Source organism: Equus caballus, chromosome 28, assembly GCF_041296265.1.
Source record: "Equus caballus isolate H_3958 breed thoroughbred chromosome 28, TB-T2T, whole genome shotgun sequence".
NCBI classification, from domain to species: Eukaryota; Metazoa; Chordata; class Mammalia; order Perissodactyla; family Equidae; genus Equus; species Equus caballus.
The window spans coordinates 44,053,103-44,071,887 of NC_091711.1; the positions used below are offsets into that span (position 1 = coordinate 44,053,103).

General features: G+C 49.1%; 1 pseudogene; it reads right to left on the reverse strand.

Moving 5' to 3' along the window:
- Positions 1–463: 463 nt before the first annotated feature.
- LOC106782716 (cytochrome P450 2D14-like) lies at positions 464–17,718 on the reverse strand (annotated as a pseudogene).
- Between the last annotated feature and the right edge of the window lie 1,067 nt (positions 17,719–18,785).

The window sequence follows — 18,785 nt, forward strand, 5'->3', positions numbered from 1 at the left end:
AATCAAAAGCACAATGAAATAACACCTCACACCCATCGGATGCCTACTGTTGTCACAACAGAAAATAGCAAGTGTTGACAAAGATGTGGAGAATCGGACCCTTGTGCCCTGTTGGTGGGAGTGTGAAATGGGGCAGCTGCTGTGGGAAACAGCCTAGTGCTTCCATATCCACAAACTGAAAGCAGAGTCTCAAAGAGGTATTTGTACCCCATGTTCACAGCAGCGTTATTCACAGTAGCTGAAGGGTAGAAGCGACCCAACTGTCCATCGACAAATCAAGGGAAAGCGAATGTGGCCTATACGTCCAATGGAGCGTTATTCAGTCTAAAAAAAAAGGAAGGAAATTCAAACACATGTCACAACACGGAGGAACCTTGAGGACATCATGCTTACTGAAATGTAAGTCATAAAATGACAAATACCGTATGATTCCACCTATGTGAGGTCCCTAGAGTAGTCAAAATCACAGAGACAGAAAGTAGAAGGTCGGCTCCCCGAGGCATGAGTGGTGGCCTGTGGGTGGGTATGAGGGGGTCAGTGAGCCTGGGGACTTGGCCTCCACACCACCAAGCCTCCCCCGCGAGGGGCAGCTAGCCGGGCTTCCCACAGGCACCTGCTGAGACGGACATGAAGCCCTCCTGCTTGACAAAGTGGTCCTGGGCGTACAGGAAACGCTCAGGGTGGATGCAGAAGGGCTTCTTCCAGATGGTCTTGTCCTTCAGCACCGATGACAGGTTGGTGATGAGGGTGGGCCCCTGGCAGGAGATGCCTCCTGGGTGGGGTCTGGGCTGGGGGTTGCCTGGACCCCTGCCACCAAACACTCCTGGGCCACACTCTCTGCCTGGCACACACCTGGACTCTTCCAAGTCAATCTCAGCCCAAGAAACTTCATGGTACCCTCCCTGTCCCCATGGCAGGGCAAAGCGACCAGCCTCCGATGGGCATGCTCATCGCCACCTGTCCTTGCATGCACTGCTCCTCCAACACACTGGGGCATCTTTTAGTTTGTGTCACCTCCCGCCCATGACTGGGGGTTCTGAATGGATGGGGCTAGCTCTGTCTCTACTTCATCCCCACACCCAACCAGGCTGGACAGTTGGTGACTTTGGAATAAGGCCAAGGTGGCTTGATTTCCGGTCCTGGTCCCACCTGGTAATGGTCAACCTGGGGCTAGCAGGGGGCATGTGGAGCTGAGCTGGGGTGAGGAGGGCCACAGGCCTACCTTGGGGATGAGGAAGCCCTGCACTTCAACGTCACGGGATGTCATGTGGGGCAGGCCCAGTGGGATGATGTCCCCAAAGCGCTGCACCTCATGGACCACGGCCATGGTGAAGGGCATGCGGGCCTGGTCCCCCATCTCTGGTTGTTGCACCTGCCCTGTCGCCTCATCAATCTCTTGTTGGACATGGCCTGGACAGAGAAGTTTCCCCTTAGTGGTCAGAACCCTAAGGGTGGACCCTGACCTCCTCCTGACTCCTGTGCAGGGGCTCTGCTCACCTGGAGGAGGAGGTCACTCTGACCTCTGATTCAGGGCCTAGTCTCTGTTTGGAGCTCCTGGTGGCCAAAACAAGCTCAGGGCCCCCAACCTGTCCCTATCCTCCTTTGCCTAGCCCACTGGGACCCCAGGTTGGCCTCATGCTTCACATCCAGGTGCAGGATCATAAGCAGGAGGGTCCAGACCAGTGTGGGCAACGTGGTTACCATCCTGGCAAAGAAAATGTCAGCCACCATCAGTCGCAAGTTGTCATCATTGAAGCTGTTCTTGAGGTTCCCCCTGGCCCAGGCAATGCAGAGACGGGGGGTTCAGGGGCAGAGGAAGGAAGCCCCCAGATGGCCTCCCACTCTGCACCCATCAGCCCAGGTGTCTGGTCACTGGGTGATACATAGGTCCCACCTTGCCCAGGTTTGCCTCATGGGGCCCTCAACCCACAACCTCTGTCCCTGTCCCTGTCAGCTCACCTTCTCTACCTCATTCAGGAAGCTGTCAGTCAAGTCTCAGGGTTGCTGGGCCAGGTCCCATGCCATTATGTGTTTGGCAGTGAGTTCATCCATCAGACTATGAAGGTCCTATGTCCCGGAAAGACGTTGGCAGGCAGCCCCAGGATGTGTAGGAGCACAGGAATCGCGTCAGCACTTGTTTTGTGCATAGACGTGGGGTCCTGGGTCCTCCCTCTGCTCAGGTGTTCTCCTGGGCCCAGTCAGGTTCCAGCCACCTCAGAGGTGTCCCCTCCATTGACATGGTTCCTCTCTAAGTTCTGACCTTGACCCTCTCTCCTGGCCTGGAACCCAGAAGGATAAACCTAAAATCGGCAGCTCATGGGTTCTATTGGCTTCCAATGAAGGATGTACTGGCGCCTTAGTCCTCTCCTGGGTCCCTCTCACCCAGTACTCCTCTAGACAAACCCTCCTTCATGGAGGCCCATTGCAGCATAGAGTTCTCCCCCATGGAGCTCACCTGCAGGGCTCCTTGGCCCCCTCCACTCCGCACCTGAGGCAAGCAGCCTGACTCCTCCTTCAGTAAATGCTGTGTTCAGTCCCATAGCTTGAGGGAGCGTGGGTTGTTGTAATTGAAGTGGCACCCATAGGTGAGGGAGGAGATCACCTTTCTCACTGCTTTATTCAAGAGGGTGTTGGGTCTAAAGGGGCATCCTGAGAGGGGATGGTGCAGGTCAGGGGTTGCGTTCATCTCCTCTTCTCCAGCCGCCATCCCAGTAACCACAGGCCCTCTGGGACCAGTTCCACTGACCCCAACTTATCAAGAGAGTAATTAAGAGTGGTTTTTCAGGAACTGAGACACCTTGTCCAGTTAAGGCCAGTTGAGACCACCAACTCATCAACTGGGCCTGCACAAATGCTCAGTAAGTGAACTTTTTGACATCAAGGAGCTAAAAACTCCACCCTCAGTCATGTTGACACCGCCATTTTGTGAACACGAATCCTGTGAAGAGGCACGAAGCTTGACCACGCTTGCGCAGATCAGCAATTACCTCCCTTCTCCTCCCTCCCAATACCATCTATCCCCACACTTCAGACCACCTTGCCCCTACCCCATGAGTATCCCCGAGTCCCCATTGTTGATCTGAGATTTATTCTCCCACCTCCTTGCTTGGCTGTCTTGAGATAAAATCCTTTCTCTTTGCAAACTTGTTGCCTTGGTGATTGGCATAACTGTGCATCAGGCAAAATGAACCTAGTCCAGCAACAATTTGGCGACTCAGCCAGGAGGAAAGTCCAAATGGACTCTTTTGCCCGTAGTTCATCAGCCCCTTGCCAGTGTGGTGAACCAGTGGATGAGTCCAGCAGCTCCCTGGGACCACCTGTCCCAGGGCCCATTCTGGAATTTTTTTTCCTGCCTTAACACCGCCAACTCTGGCACGTAGCTTCTTTTGCAATAGAGAAATGATTTCTGGGTTTGGAAAATATCTTTTTGGTAACTTTGGTACAAGTGACCAGATTCTTATTTCTTCTTCCTTCTGCTTTGACTTCCAAAAAGGAAGCCTTTGTTTGGCCTTCACTGTAAGGGTCTTGGTTTTGGGGATATCCCATATTTTTGCTCTCTGGTTCGAGCTGCAGCATAAGTATACTTTTGACCTGCCAAGTCTAAATTCTGAAAGAATGGGAAATGAAAATTCATTCTCCACCAATGTCCCCCTAGGCTGCATTCTCCCAAACTGGGCAACTGTATCTTCAAGCCCATGAAAAAGGAAAAGATGATATTCTTTTATTAGGTTGCACAGGCATAATATTGTTAGACTCTGGAGAAAATGGCCAGACAATGGATCATTCAGTTATTCTGGGTAAAAAATGGTCTCAGTGCTCATTGGTTTATTGATCCTTCTCCTTCCAGAGGTGGTCACATTTTTCCTTGTCCCTGTCTTCTGTGTCATTTGACACAGAAAGGAAAAAGGATAGGGCAAGATGCAGGCATCTCTGTCAGCTGTTATCTGGCCCAGCGTGGAGCGAACTTTGCTGGGGGTTAATATGCGCACAAGGTGAAAGCTGTCTAAGGGGCGTCTTGGAAGCCAAAAGAGCTGCAATATTGGTGGGCACGAGTGGAGCAGTTAAGAGCCATCAGGGTGTGCACTGCCTCAAGAAGACTCCCATGATAGGATAAGCTGGTCATGGAACCAGGTAGATGACAACAGGTCCCCTGCCAACCTCAAGAAAATTTCCATACAATGAGGTACTCTATAAAACACACACAATCTCCACCCCTACAGCACCTCCCTCCTAGGTATTAGTTTGGCTCCGAGAGACCCAAGGCTTAGCTAAAGCTGTTAAGTGCACATAGGATGAGGCTTTTTCTTTTGTCTTGTTCTATGTTTTGAGAGCTTGGCTGTGTGACCTCTTTGGTCTCCGCCATTCAGAGGATGCATGTACCAGTGTGCATCTTGATGGCTAGTAGAGTAGAACTGGCGTTCCGGGATGTACTCTCTTCATCTGGTTGTATCAGCTCTCAGGGGAGTTTCTCATGAGGGGTCCCAGTCCATCGGGGGCCTTTGTCACGTCAGCCTTCACTGCTTGTTTGTGCGCTACCAGCTGTGCAACAGAGGCCTTTCTTTTCTTAGACTACTTTTGGGAGTGAACTTTCCAGATGTTGTGAGGGCTGCTTTTATGGACTCTCTTTTGGAGATTGCTCTTGGGTCCTGGTTAAGCCACAAAAGGCTTATTGGTTTGAGTTGCTATTAAGATCCTACTTGTCAATGGGCAGACAATAGGTCCTTAAATTGGAAAACTTCTAAATTGAGAAAACTTTTAGAAAGCTCTTGCAATGACTACTCTAATGAAAGCTCCACCCCCCTCCCGCAAGGCAAATGGTCTAGAGTTGAACTGTGCACTTGGAAGGAGGGCCTTTATTAAGCACTTTGTACAGACGTTTTAAAAGGTGCCATACGTTTGAAACCAAGTTAACATGCGAGACTCCATGTCTAAGCCCCCTCCCCAGCTTGTTCTCTCAGTGTGCTTTAGAGAAACACTGAAAACTGCTTGGAGGCAAGCCACTAAGGAGCCAGTCGGTAATCAGTAGCTAAAATGACTTGTTAGCAGAAGATTTAAGTCCTCTGTCTAAACCGTTCTGTCTCTCTCTGATAAGAAAATAACTGTTTTCTTAGATTCCTTAGGAATGTCACATTCAGCAGATTAGAAACTTTTGTCTAAGGAGAGTCTGCTGAGGGTCTGTGATGATCCCACACCTGGCACTCCTGAGCCCCTTCCGCTTTCCTTCCTTCTTTAATTATGTTTGTATGTAAATATCGGTTTCTTTGGCCTTTGTGTCCCTGAGCTTCACAAGGTAAATAGAAGTTACAAATTGTTAAAAGCCAGGGAGCCTCATGGGGAAGTTTTGACTAATTACAAGTCCTTGTAAGAAACTGAAGCTTCCCAAACCCCTACTCCTCGGCTTCCCGGCACCAGAATCTACCACCCATCATGGAGGCAGAGAATGATACCAGCTCAACACGAGGTTGGCGTAAGGGAAGCCATATGGTAGAAAAGAAACCGTATTGTAACTTTGAATGATCTCTGACTAACCTGGCTGGATATGCACCCTCCAGGAGACCCACCTGCTCTGTAGATGTTATGACCCCTATTTGTACGCGTACCTCCCAGCTGCAAAAAGACGATAACTTCATTCTTTTGAGTTCCTTAGGAATGTGATGACCCCCGAACAGAGAGTCTATGGTGATAGCCCTCATCAATGAATACTGAAACATCTGGTGTGGTGACGCCTGGGTCAACATTCCTAACCCCTCCACTATAACCTGCTGGCCTATATAGCTGCTTCAAGATTCTGTGACCCCTTAAGAAGGTTCTTTCAGACATTAGCTGGCCATCTCCCCCCTTGCTAGCAAGTTGTAATGAAATGCCCTTTCTCTGCCACCATCTTGCCTCTTGACGGTTGGCTTTTGTCTCTCGGATCATGCTGTTTGTGTAGTAACAGAAACAACTGAGTTTGTCTTGCAAATCCCTGCAAGGCCAGAGGTATGTCTCTAGAAGGTGGTTCAAAGTTCACTTGTTCTTTTGCCAGTCCAAAAGCCTCCTCTGTTCCTCTCCAAATGCTTGTAGATATTATTGAGATGTTAGAAACTGATGAGGTGAATATGTCCCAGAAACACCATCTTGAAGAAAACTTGAATGCTTTCTCTATGCTTTTGTGATGTAAATTTTCTGCTCCCATCTTCTCTAAGACCTGAGACTCCTTCTTTGAAATGCAAATGGTTCTCATCAGAGAAAAAAAACCCAACCATTTAATAAGATAACCTTTCCAGCTACCAAAACAGAATTTGGCTCCAATTATTTAATAAACTAGTGAACTTTGTATTGCATCTGATTCATACCAAAAATTTAATAGAAGCTGTAAGCTCTCTCTCTGTGTCTACCTGTGTCCTCATGTATGTCTACACATATATGTTGTAAATGTGAGATATTTTTCTACTTCTGAATGGTCTGGCCCAAATTAAGAGCTCTATTGATTTGGCTTAAAGTAAGCACTTATATAAATTATTTCTAAACGTAACAGAAACTAACCCAGATGTTTTTCAAGCTAACATGATATAAATTAATCTTCGGTAAATGAAAACTTATTTAAGTTTGCCTGTTTGAATGAAACAGGCTTGTACTAAGAGTTATGAACATTGGATATGACGTAGACATGAAGCCTTTATTAGTGAAATAAACTCATGTTATCTGTGTTATAAAACTACATAATAAAAACAGTAACTTAAAATGATAGCTAATTTTGTCTAAGGTTTCATGAAGTTTGACAGGCAATCTAACTAATTATTGGCAACAAGTAAACTAAATAGATGTGAAACAGATAAAAGTTTTTGGGCAAACTTTTTAACAATAATTATGTTTTATGGCATGTGTATTTAAAATAACTTCCAGAGACAGCTCTGATGGTCTAGTGGTTAAAGTTTGCTGGGATCCACTTCAGTAGACTGCTTTGGTTCCCAGGAGTGGGACCACACAATTTGTCTGTCAGCAGCCCTGCTGTGGTGGCAGCTCACAGAGAAGGGCCGGAAGGAGTTACAGCTATACGCAACTGTGTACTGGGGCTTAAGAGGGGGAGGCAAATAAGGAGGAAAAGTGGCAACAGATGTTAGCTCAGGGCCCATCTTCCCCTGAAATAAATAAATAAATAACTTCCAAAATCTCTGTGGCAACTTGAAACTTTGAAGTTTTGCTAGGTGAAATTAAATGAAAAAAATCATTGAATATCTAGGTCATTTTCAAATAAGATAAAATACCAAAACATTATTGCTAAACATGTCTAAGTTTATCAACTTTTGGTCTCTTATTACAGAGAAACCAAAAGATGTTTGAGTCTATTAATAAACATGTCTTGTATTTCATTAAAAGTTGTACTACAAAATAGCATTTTTCTAGAAATTATGAAAAGTGTTTATAAATTTTCCAAGCCACAGAATGCTAATGTAAAAGACAGTTCGAAATTGTTTACTTCTTAGTTTTCACTAAAAATTAAGGTCTGTAAGGGTTAAGAATTCTGATTAATATATGTAATTAAACCTACTAAAAATTAATAAGGAAAACATCTTTGTGTTACCAAACCCAGTTTGTTTTTGCCCCTTGCCCAGAAAACCAATCACAGATGACAAGATTGCAGCAGAGAGAGGGTTTAATCATAAGGCAGCCAAACAAGGAAGTAGGAGAATGAGTCTCATATCTGCCTCCCTGAAAATGGGGACTTGGGGATATTTACGGGTTAGGGGGCAAGGTGGTCCAAAGTTTGGAAAGAGATGACTGAAGGTGAGGAGAGATGAGGTAATTGATGATCTGAAAAAGTGTAGTCAGACTTCACACCTCTTCATGGGATGTATGTTCACAAAATGGTGGCATTAGCAAGATCTGAGGGTGGGGTTTTTAGCCTCTTCATGTCAAAAGGTGACTTATCAGGGATCAGTGCAAGCCCAGGAGATGGGTTGATGGTCTCAACCAGCCTGAACTGGACAATTCCTAATTCCTAATTCCTGAAAAACAGCTCAAACATCCCATTACCATGGTGACCCAGGCTCCAGGGAGGTGTTATCAATAGGAACTTTGTGGGAGTCAGATAGCATATTGCCTAAGCAACATAGTTAACAATGGGTGGGTGAACAGCTAAAGGCTATAATCAGTAATTAAAAAAAAAAACTTTAGTTACTAGCTACCTAATCATCAATGGGTAACTGTTTACCAGTTTCATTTGTATTGAAGGAAAGTAGGATATATGTTTTCAGTAAAGAAGGTATAAAGAATGGAAATATTTTTGTTTGTTTTGTTAAGAAAGATAATTTTGTCCTAAAGTACTAGGAGGGAACAAAGAAGGCATGTGACAAATTCTGAGTGTAAAAATAAAGTTAGAGAAGGTTTGAGAATGAGGAAACCTTGACCTTGTGCATGGTCAAGTTGGCTAAGATTACAACAAATCTAATTAAGTGAATCAGTTTTAATATCAAAAGTAAGCTGGTGCAAAATTAAAATTTGGTTTTCTTTCTCCTAAAAGGGATAATTTTCTTGAACTTTTAGTCTGCTCTTGATAAAGAGACTATAAAGATTTTCTCTGTTTTTCAGTGAGTCTCACTTTGGTTAGATGGATAACTAAGCATTGTTCCCTCAATCTCAAGACCTTTCCTCCTGATGTCATCAGAAGGGACTCGGGATCACAGAACTTAAGCTGCACCCAAATGCATCCCAAACTCACTGCCAAGTCCCACCCCCCCAAGCCTTTGCCCTCTCTGACCTTTGATGGAAAATTCAAACTGTCCCCCAGGCCCTGCCCAGCTGCCCTCCCCCAGGAGGCCTCTCACACCTGCCTCCTCCTTTCCACCAGCTCCTTGTCCAGCCTGTGGCATCACCACCACCCACTGTCTGCTGACATGTATGGTCCTCAGCACCTCTGTGCCCACCTCCCACCTTCTTCACCCGAGTAAAGCAGCAACACAGGTCCAGGAAGTCCACCTGCAGCAGGTTGCCCAGCCCAGGCAGGGGCATAGGGTCTGGGGGTAGCATGCAGCCCAGTGTTGGCACCAGTGCATCAGGTCCACCAGGAGCAGGAAGATGGCCATGGCCACGGCCAGGGGCCCCAGTGTCTCCCTAGTCAGCAGCCTCATGGCTGCCTCAGTGCACACTGGGCTTGTCTGGAAGCTATGGCACCCCTGACCACATCAGGCACTAGGGCCAGGCCAGGCAGGGCTCTCTCATCAACCTTGAGGGCTCAACCAGCTTAGGCTCTCCCTAAAGGAAGCTGAGACTGGCCTTTGTCCTCTGCTCTGAACCAACCTGTTCGGGAGACTGCTGCCAGAGGGTGCAGGAGGGGCCGGGGAAGGTCAGTGCAGGGGTGGCCACAGAAGTCCTCTCCCTGCTGCCCTCTCCAGGTGGTTATCCTGGGTGGAGTGGGAGAAAATGGAAGTCCCCACCCCCAGCCTGATTCTCCAGCATTGTGCAGGCTCTGAGAAAGAATCAGCAGTCTTTGGACTTGATCCTGCCACCCACCTGTCACAAAGCCTTACACTCCCTAATGGGGTCACAGCCTCATCCCAGAACACATCCTCATTTTCCCATATCTCACCTGCCTCCTCCTGAGTGACCTTCATCTCCTAGGTTTGTACTGGTACTTGCTGTTGGGAGGTCACATGATCAGAGGGCTCTCTGGTGGTGGTCGGGGTGGGAGATGATTAAAATTCTCCATGGCCCCCACTTCAGGAAATACACACTCAATACACACTGACACAGATCACACACTCACAAACTACTCACACAATCAGACACTACCCACATGCTTACATACTGACACTCAAGCACATGCACACACACATTTGCACACCCACAAAAACACATAGACACACACGTTAATACATGCACCACTTAAACCAAAAACCACACATGCACACTCAGCACCAGGGCACATGTTCAAAATGGTTCCCTGCAACCAATACCCTTGATCCCCTACTCTCACCACCTGGAGGCTGCGGGCAGGGATGCTGAGGACCCTCACCTGGCTGGCATTTGGCTCAGCTCCTTGGTTTCCCCAGGGTCGTGGTCATCACACGTTTGAATCTGGGGGTGGGGAGGCAGCAGGGTTGTTTTCAGAGCTCCCTAGTCACCCAACCAACCAGTTCAAAGATCAAGAGACCCTTCCTAAGTTGGTTACAAACTGGTCCTTGGACCTCCCAGCTCCTGAGGCCACCCAGGTGATGAATCTCCTAGGGCCTGTGTCCACTTTCCTGACTCAGAGAAACGTGGGGTAGGTACTCGCTCTTGTTGACTGAGTTGCCAGGAAGCTCAGGGTACTAGGGTGTCCTAGCATAGGATGTGACTGTCCCCAGAGGAGTGGGCCTGCTTCCTCCTCATGATCATTCATCCTTGAACATCAGCTGCTCAAACTCTTTCAGGAAGACAAAGAGATGGAAAGCTAGTGGTGCCGATGTAATTTCTTTACACCCTCACAGGTCTACGGAGGACCACACGGAATGGATTCTCGGGCCTCCCCCTTTACCAGCCGTCTCCCTCACCCTGGGCCAGGTCCCCCTGCTCCAGCCCCATCCCTTCCCACCCTGACTCTGTGGTCCCTCAAGGAAAGATGCAAACCTCAGCACTACCCCACGCCAGTGTGTGCCACCTCCTGGCTGGAATTTTGGCTACCAAGCCCTCCCTCTTGCTCAGCCTCTTGCCCCCTGCAAGTAGGGCGGTGAGGAGGGGAGGGCGTGGAGCTGGGAGAGAACAAACCATGCCAGGGCAGGGCTGCTGCCCACTGGCCTCAGCACCCTCCTTCTTCAACAAGAAAAAGGTTTGGATTTGAGGCTGAGTTTTTAAATCAGTGAAGCTGATAGGAACTCTCTGAGGCCAAAACCCACTCAGATGGGAAGGCTCAGGAGCCCAGAGGGTGGGGGAGGGGCATTTCCTGGGAGGGAGTCAGGCCCCCACAGCCACCCCAGGGGTATGTGAGGCAAGTTCTCATCCTGGAACCAGCTGGAGAATTCTCTACCCCAGATGAAACAGGGCCTACAGGAGGCACTCCCCACGCCTGTGTCCTCCCAGTTCTCTCCTTCCCTCCCTCCCTCCCCAAAAGTAAGAGGACCAGCTTCTTCCCCCATTCAGAGATGGCCACCCAGAGATGGCTCCCCGGGGCTGGGGCCTCTTGCTGTTGGCTTTCAACGTTTGCAGTTCCTGCTTGGCTGTGAGAGCTGCTCCTCCCGTTCTGAATACCCGCAGCCCCACTCTCCTGCATGGCCCAGGGCCAGAGGGTGTAGCCTGCTGGGGCCCAGTGGGCCTTCCTCAGTTTACTCATATTGCCTGCAACTTGCCTTGCTCAGGCCTTGGACTGTGTTCCAGCCCTGCTGGACATCCCACGTGCTGGGCGGGGCACTCACAGCCTGAGGGGAAACGATGGTGGGCCCCTGCTCCAAGATGCTCATGCCAAGGGGAGGAGCAGGTTGGCAGAGAGCTGACAGGCCAGGTCAGCAGTGAGGGGACTGCTCTGAGAGTCGTGGGGACACTGCCCCAGGCTGGAGCAGGACTCTCTGGGAAGACTCCTGGAGGACTTTGACTGGCTTGGCGCCACAGTTGAAGGTGACCTGGCAGCTGGACCAAAGGGCCACAGCAGAGTACTGAGCAGGGGGTGAGCGGCAGCAGGAGGAGGACAGCTCGATACTGAGGCTTTGCAAGTTGGCCAAGGTCGGGACTGTAGGGAGCTGGGGTTGCTGGGCCTCCATGTGGCTGAGAGAGCAGTTTTGATGCCACTCAATAGACAGGAGAACAAGACTCACAGGCACCCTGAGTACCTCCCAGACCCAGCCTGTGGCCTATTTGGTCTCAGTTGAATGTCCTGTCCTGTGGGCAGCAACTTTCTTTCCAGCACTGTCAGAATCAGGTGGTGTTAGCAGGGGGGCAGAGGACAAGATGGTGTGAGTGTTGGTCACACAGTGGCCCTCAATAAATTATCTTTATCCACCCTTTGTTTTGGATGTGTCACGCCCTCCCAAGCAGTCACCCTAATGTGGACATGAAGGGCAGGGACAGACATGCCTATAATTCAGGCAGAGCCCCCCGATACTAGGGGCCTGTTACCCAGGATGAGGCGGCCTTGAGGAAATCACATGAGTACAATGAGCACACAGTACAACCACGAGGCTAATGGCCTTTGCAATCATAGTGCAATTGCAGCTCCCATTGATCAGGCACTCACGTGCCAGGCACTGCTGCTCACTCTGCGTGTCCTCCCACAGCCCTGTAAGGCAGGTGGCTTTATGGTCCCCAAGGCATGGAGGAGACTGAGTCTCAGGGGTCACCTCAGGAGGTGAAAGTCACAGAGCAGCATTTTTGGCCATCTCAAAACACCTGCTCAACCTCAATATAATAAAGGCCATATATGACAAACTCACAGATAACATCATACTCACTGGTTCTAAACTGAAAGCCATTCCTCTGACGACAAGAACCAGACAAGGATGACCACTCTCACTACTCTTAATCAACATCGTACTAGAAGTTTTAGCCAGAGCAATTAGGCAAGAAAAAGAGATAAAAAGGATCCAAATTGCAGAGGATGAAGTAAAACTGTCGCTATTTGCAGACGCCATGATTCTATGCGTGGAAAACCCTAAAGAATCCACCAGAACGATCGGAAATAATGAATGAATAAGGTAAAATTACAGGGTACAAAATCAACATAGAAAAATCAGTTGCATTTCTCTACATTAATAACGAACTAGCAGAAAGAGAAATCAAGAATACAATCCCATTTATGATCTCAACAGAAAGAATAAAATACCTAGGGTTAAGTTTAACCAAGGAGGTGAAAGACCTATACACTGAAAACTTTCAGCAATGAAGACATTGCTGAAAGAACTTGAAGAAGATATAAAGAAACAGAACGGTATTCCAGGCTTACGGACTGGAAAAATAAACATAGTTGAAATGTCTATGTTACATAAAGCATTCTACAGATTCAATGCGATCCCCATCAGAATCCCAAGGATATTCTTCATGGAAATAAAACAAAGAATTCTAAAATTTATATGCAACCACAAAAGACGCCAGAAAGCCAAAGTCATCCTGAGGAAAAAAAAAAAAAACAAAGCGGGAGGTATCACAACCCCTGAATTCAAAATATACTACAAGCCTATAGTAATCAAAACAGCATGGTACTGGTAGAAAAACAGACACACAGATTAGTGGAACAGAAGTGAGAGCACAGAAATATTACCACACATCTATGGACAGCTAATCTGCGACAAAGGAGCCAAGAACACACAATGGAGGAAGGAAAGTCTCTTCAATAAATGGAGTTGGGAAAACTGGACAGCCACATGCAAAAGAATGAAACTAGACCATTATCTTACCCCATACAGAAAATTAACTCAACATGGATTAAAGACTTGAATGTAATACCTGAAACCATAAAAGTCCTAGAAGAAATCATATGCAGTACACTCCTTGACGTGAGTCTTAACAGTATCTTTGTGAATACCATGTCTACTCAGGCAAGGGAAACAAAGGAAAAAACAAACAAATGGGACTACATCAGACTAAAATTCTTCTGCACGGCAAAGTAAACCATCAGCAAAACAAAAAGACAGCCCACCAACTGGGAGAAAATATTTTCGAACCATATATCTGACAAGAGGTTGATTTCCAAAATATAAAAAGAGCTCAAACAATTCAACAATAAAAAAATGAGCAACCCAATCAAAAAATGAGCAGAGGATATGAATAGACATTTTTCCAAAGAAAATATACAGATGGCCAACTGGCACACGAAAAGATGTTCAACATCACTAATGAGGAAAATGCAAATCAAAACTACAGTGAGCTATCATCTCACATCCATCAGAATGGCTATAACTAACAAGACAAGAAATAAGAAGTGTTGGAGAGGATGTGGAGAAAAGGGAACCCCCTTACACTGCAGGTGGGAATGCAAATTGGTGCAGCCACTATGGAAAACAGTACTGAGGCTTCTCAAAAAATCAAAAATAGAAATATATGTTCCAGCTATTGCACTACTGGGTATTTATCCAAAGAATATGAAATCAGCAATTCAAAGAGATTTATGTACCCCTATGTTCATCACAGCATTATTCACTATAGCCAAGACGTGGAAGCAACCCAAGTGCCCATCAACGGATGAATGGATAAAGAAGATGTGATAATATATATACACACACAATGGAATACTACTCACGCATAAAAAAAGTCAAAATTGTGCCACTTACAACAACATGGATGGACTTTGAGGATATTGTGCTAAGCGAAATAAGTCAGACAGGGAAAGACAAAGACCATATGATTTCATTCATATGTTGAAGATAGACAAAGAAACACAGGGACAAAGAGAACAGATTGGTGGTTACCAGAGGGAAAGAGGGGAGGGGGAGAGGGGGAGGGTGAAATGGGTAAAGTGGCACATATGTATGGTGACATGAAAACTAGACTATTGGTGGTAAACACGAGGCAGTCTATACAGAAACTGATATATAATAATGTACACCTGAAATTTACGTAATACCGTAAGCCAATATGAGCTGAATAAAATAATTTTCAAAAACTACTAAAAAACCCCGCATGCTGTGAACTACTCTCTACACGTAGGTTACTGAGACTTCGATTTTTGAAATACAGCCCGCCCTCGCTGTGTTTCTGCTCTGATGATGCTGCTGGGGTAGAGGGGTGAGCGGCCCCCAAGGACCACATGTGTCACAGGTGTTCGCTGGCACAGGGAAGGGTCCTCTGGACACTGCGACCTGAGACTTAGAGTTCAGGGGTGACGTCAGCACGATGGCAGAGCAGGAAGCTCCCGGCCCTGGTCCCCCAAGCATCAAGACTTGGCCCTGGGTCCCCAACGCGATGCGAGGCAAACCCTGGGTGAGCGCCCTAGAATCAGGTAGGAAGCTGCAGCCCAGCCCGGGCGCTGGGAAAGTCGGGGGCATTTTGCTGGCCTTGCCCCTCCCCCCGCGGCATGCAGCGCCCTGGGGAAACCCCCATTCCCGCCCCTCCCTGGGGACAGAGATAGAGCGGAAGCCGAGCGCAGCTTGCGGGCCCCGGGCCTGGCCGCCCCGCCTGACTCCGTGCGGACCCGCCCTCGCAGCGCAGGATCCAGGCGGAGGCGCCGGCGGGGCGGCCGCGGCTGCAGTTCCGCAGGCGGGCGCCGGGGGGCGCCGGGGGCCGCGGCCGAGGAGGGAACGGGGGCGGGAGGGCGCTGGGCGGGGCCCGCCTCCCCGAGCTGCTTAATGGGTCCTGGGCTCGGGCTTGGCGGGATGAAAAGGTTCTGGGGACCCGCCGCGCAACAATGTGAATCTACTGGACGCCACTGAACTGTCCACTTACTGGGTAACAAGCTAAATTTATGTGTTTTTAACCAGGATTTTAAAGTTATTAAAAAAAATACATCTCTACACCCCTGTTAGAATGGTCAAAATCCAGGACACTGAGAACACCGAGTGCTGAGCAGGACGTGGAGCAACAGGAAGTCTCATACACCGCCTGTGAGAATGCAAAACCGCACAGCCACTTTGTTTTTGTTTGTTTGTTTTGTGAGGAAGATTGTCACTGAGCTAACATCTGTGCCAATCCTCCTCTTCTCTAGGTGGGACGCTGCCACAGCGTGGCTTGAGGAGTTGTGCTAAGTCGGCCCGGGTGGAACCTGCGAACCCTGGGCCGCAGAAGCAGAGCGACGGAGCCCAACCACTACGCCACTGGGCCCGCCTCATGGCACCACCACTTTGGAAGGCAGTTTAGCGGTTCTTTGTAAAACACAACGTTCTTACCATAATCCAAAAATCATTGACTCAAAGGAGCTGAGAAATTGTGTCCACAAAAAACCTGCACAGGGATATTGACAGCAACTTCGTTCATAATCACCAGACCTCAGAAGCAGCCAAGATGAATGGATAAACTGTGGTACATTGTGACAATGGAATATTCTTCAGCACTCAAAAGAAAAGAGACATTAGGCCTTGAAAATGCATGGATGAACCTTAAATGCCTCTTACGGGATGGAAGAAGGCAATCTGAAAAGGCTACATCCTGAATGATTCCACCTGAATGACATTCTGGAAAAGGCAAAACTATGGAGACAGAAAAAAGATCAGTGGTCGCCTGGGGCTGGGGGGAGGGAGGGATGAGCAGCTGGAGCCAGAGGATCTTTGGGACAATGAAACTTCTCTGTGTGACCCTACACTGGTGGATACATGTCTGTATGCATTTGGCCAAACTCATAGAATGTGCAACAGCAAGAGTGAGCCCCAGTGTAAACTATGGGTGATGATGCGGGAATGTGGGTCCCTGCCCACCCTCTGCACCTGCTTAGAATGTCTCCCCTTTTTGGGTCAGACCCACCCCTGCCAACCCCTCAAACGCCTTGACCTACCCCGCCTCCAATTCCACACTTCAGTTCCACACAATGACCCCCCTTCCTGCTGTGGACTGGTTCCAGCCCCACCGCCTCTCCCTGCTCACGCAGGTCCACCTCCTTCCTGTACAGACCGGTCCTCTGGGGCACTCTCACTCCTCCTGCCCCAGCCTTGGTATAGGCTCCTTCCTCTACGCCCTGCACCGACCATTCGCTAGCCATTCTCCCTGCCTCACGATTGAGACCTGCGTGGGTTAGGCCAGGTCAGTTCTCAGGTCCCTAAGGGCCCAGTCCCGGCAATGATGGGTCTGCCCCTCCTCCACTTGCTTTGGGCTCCACCCACAGCTCAAGTGTGGGAACCAAAGAGCAGTGGGCAAGTCCTTGCTGAGGTACACCAGTGTATCACACATGGCCGCCAGCCTGTTGAGCACAACCTCGAGCATCCAGGCCAGCTGCAGCCTGAACACGTTCCCGAAGCGATGCCGCAGCTGCAGGTCGATGGTCAAGGGCGTTGGTCAAGCCCGGCCCCCGCCAGGCTGCCGGCCACAGTCTCCTGGGGTTAGCCTTGGGGGACTCCTCAACTGCCAGCTGAGGAGTGCAGCTGCAAGTGCAGGTGCAAGGAGTCTGTCTGGCCTCATGACATTGGGAGTCACATCCTCTATGGTTGAGGACCTCACGTTAGATCAGACCACCCAGCAGTGACTTTGCAGAGGTCACCACCATTGTCAGTAGGCCAAGTTAGCATCCCATTTTATAGGTGAAAAAACTGACATTCACAGAGGTGAGCAGTGAGGCCCAAGGTCTCACAGCTGCAAAAGACTTGAAGCTGGTCACTGTCCCCTCTTAGCCTCGATTTCCTGATTTAAATGAGGCTCATGACCAGACTCCTCTCCCCCAATCACAGGACCTTTCCTCCTGATGTCATCAGAAGGGACTCAGGCTCACAGAACTTAAGCTCTGTCCCACTGCATCCCAAACTTTCTGCCAAGTCTCACCCCCTCCAGGCCTTTGCCCTCTCTGACCTTTGATGGGAAAATTCAAACTGTCCCCCAGGCCTTGCCCAGCTGCCCTCCCCCAGGAGGCCTCTCACACCTGCCTCCTCCTTTCCACCGGCTCCTTGTCCAGCCTGTGGCTTCACCCACCACTGACTGCTGCTACATGGGGTCTCCAGGACATCTGTACTCCCCCCCACCTTCCTGACTGTCCTGGAGGTCCACCTGCAGCAGGTTGCCCAGCCCAGGCAGGGGCATGGGATCTGATGGGTAGCGTGGGGCCCAGCATTGGCGCCAGTGCCTCAGGTCCACCAGGAGCAGGAAGATGGCCACGGTAATGGTCAGGGGCCCCAATGGATCCCTGGTCAGCAGCCCCATGGCTGCCTCAGCAGACACTGGGCTCCTCGGGACACACTGGCGCTCCTTACCAGATCAGGCACCAGGACCAGGCCAGGCAGGTCACTGTCACCAACCCTGAGGATTTGACCAGCCTGGGCCCCTTTATAAAGGAGCTGAGACTGGCCTCTCTCCTCTGCCCTGAGGCTACCTCTTCAGATGACTGTGCTGCCAGAGGGTCCAGGAAGGGGCCAGGGAAGGTCAGGTGCAGTAATGGCCAGAGAAGTCCTGTTTTTTCCTCCTCTCTTGGTGCTGATCCTGGGGGAGGGAAGAGGAAAGGAAAGTCCTTACCCCTAGCATTGTACAAGCTCTGAGGAAGAAACCTGGATCTTGGGACGTAATCCTCCCACCCACCTGTCACATTAGGCAGACACTCCCTAATGTGGTCACATCTTGTCCCCAGAATATGTCTTTGCCTTCCCAGATCTCACCTGCCTCCACAGACACACCTGATCACACACAAACCACTTATCCATTCCCAGATTCTTACCCTCATGCTCACACGTGCACACAAACACATAGAAACACCACACAGAAATCTACACACTCACAAAGCCACCTACACTCAGAAAACACTCATGTAAACATACAAACTCACAGTTGCACTCAAGGTGCGCAGATTCTCACACATAGACCCAGCACCAAGTGCCCTGGTTCTCATTGATGCCCCTGGATGCCTGCATGGGACCTCTTCTGGTGAAGGCTGCCCCCTCGAAGACTCAGGGTCCTCACCCGACTTGCAGCACAGCCCAGATTCCCAGGCTCTGGCCTGGCAGTGGCAAGTTTAAACCTGGGTGTCAAGGGGCAACAGGGTTCTTCTCTGAGCTCCCCATTTACGCTAACTGGACAATTGATTTCCCAAGCTTGTGATACTCTCCAGTCAGTTCCTGAGGGATATTGTCATCCCCCTACTTTCTGGCCTCCATGGCTTCTGTTTAGAAATTGGATGTCATTGTTATTGAGGACAGATCCTTTTTTCATGATGAGGTATGTCTCACATCATTCTTGCTGCTTTCAAAGTTCTCTCCTTGACTTTTGACAGTTGGATT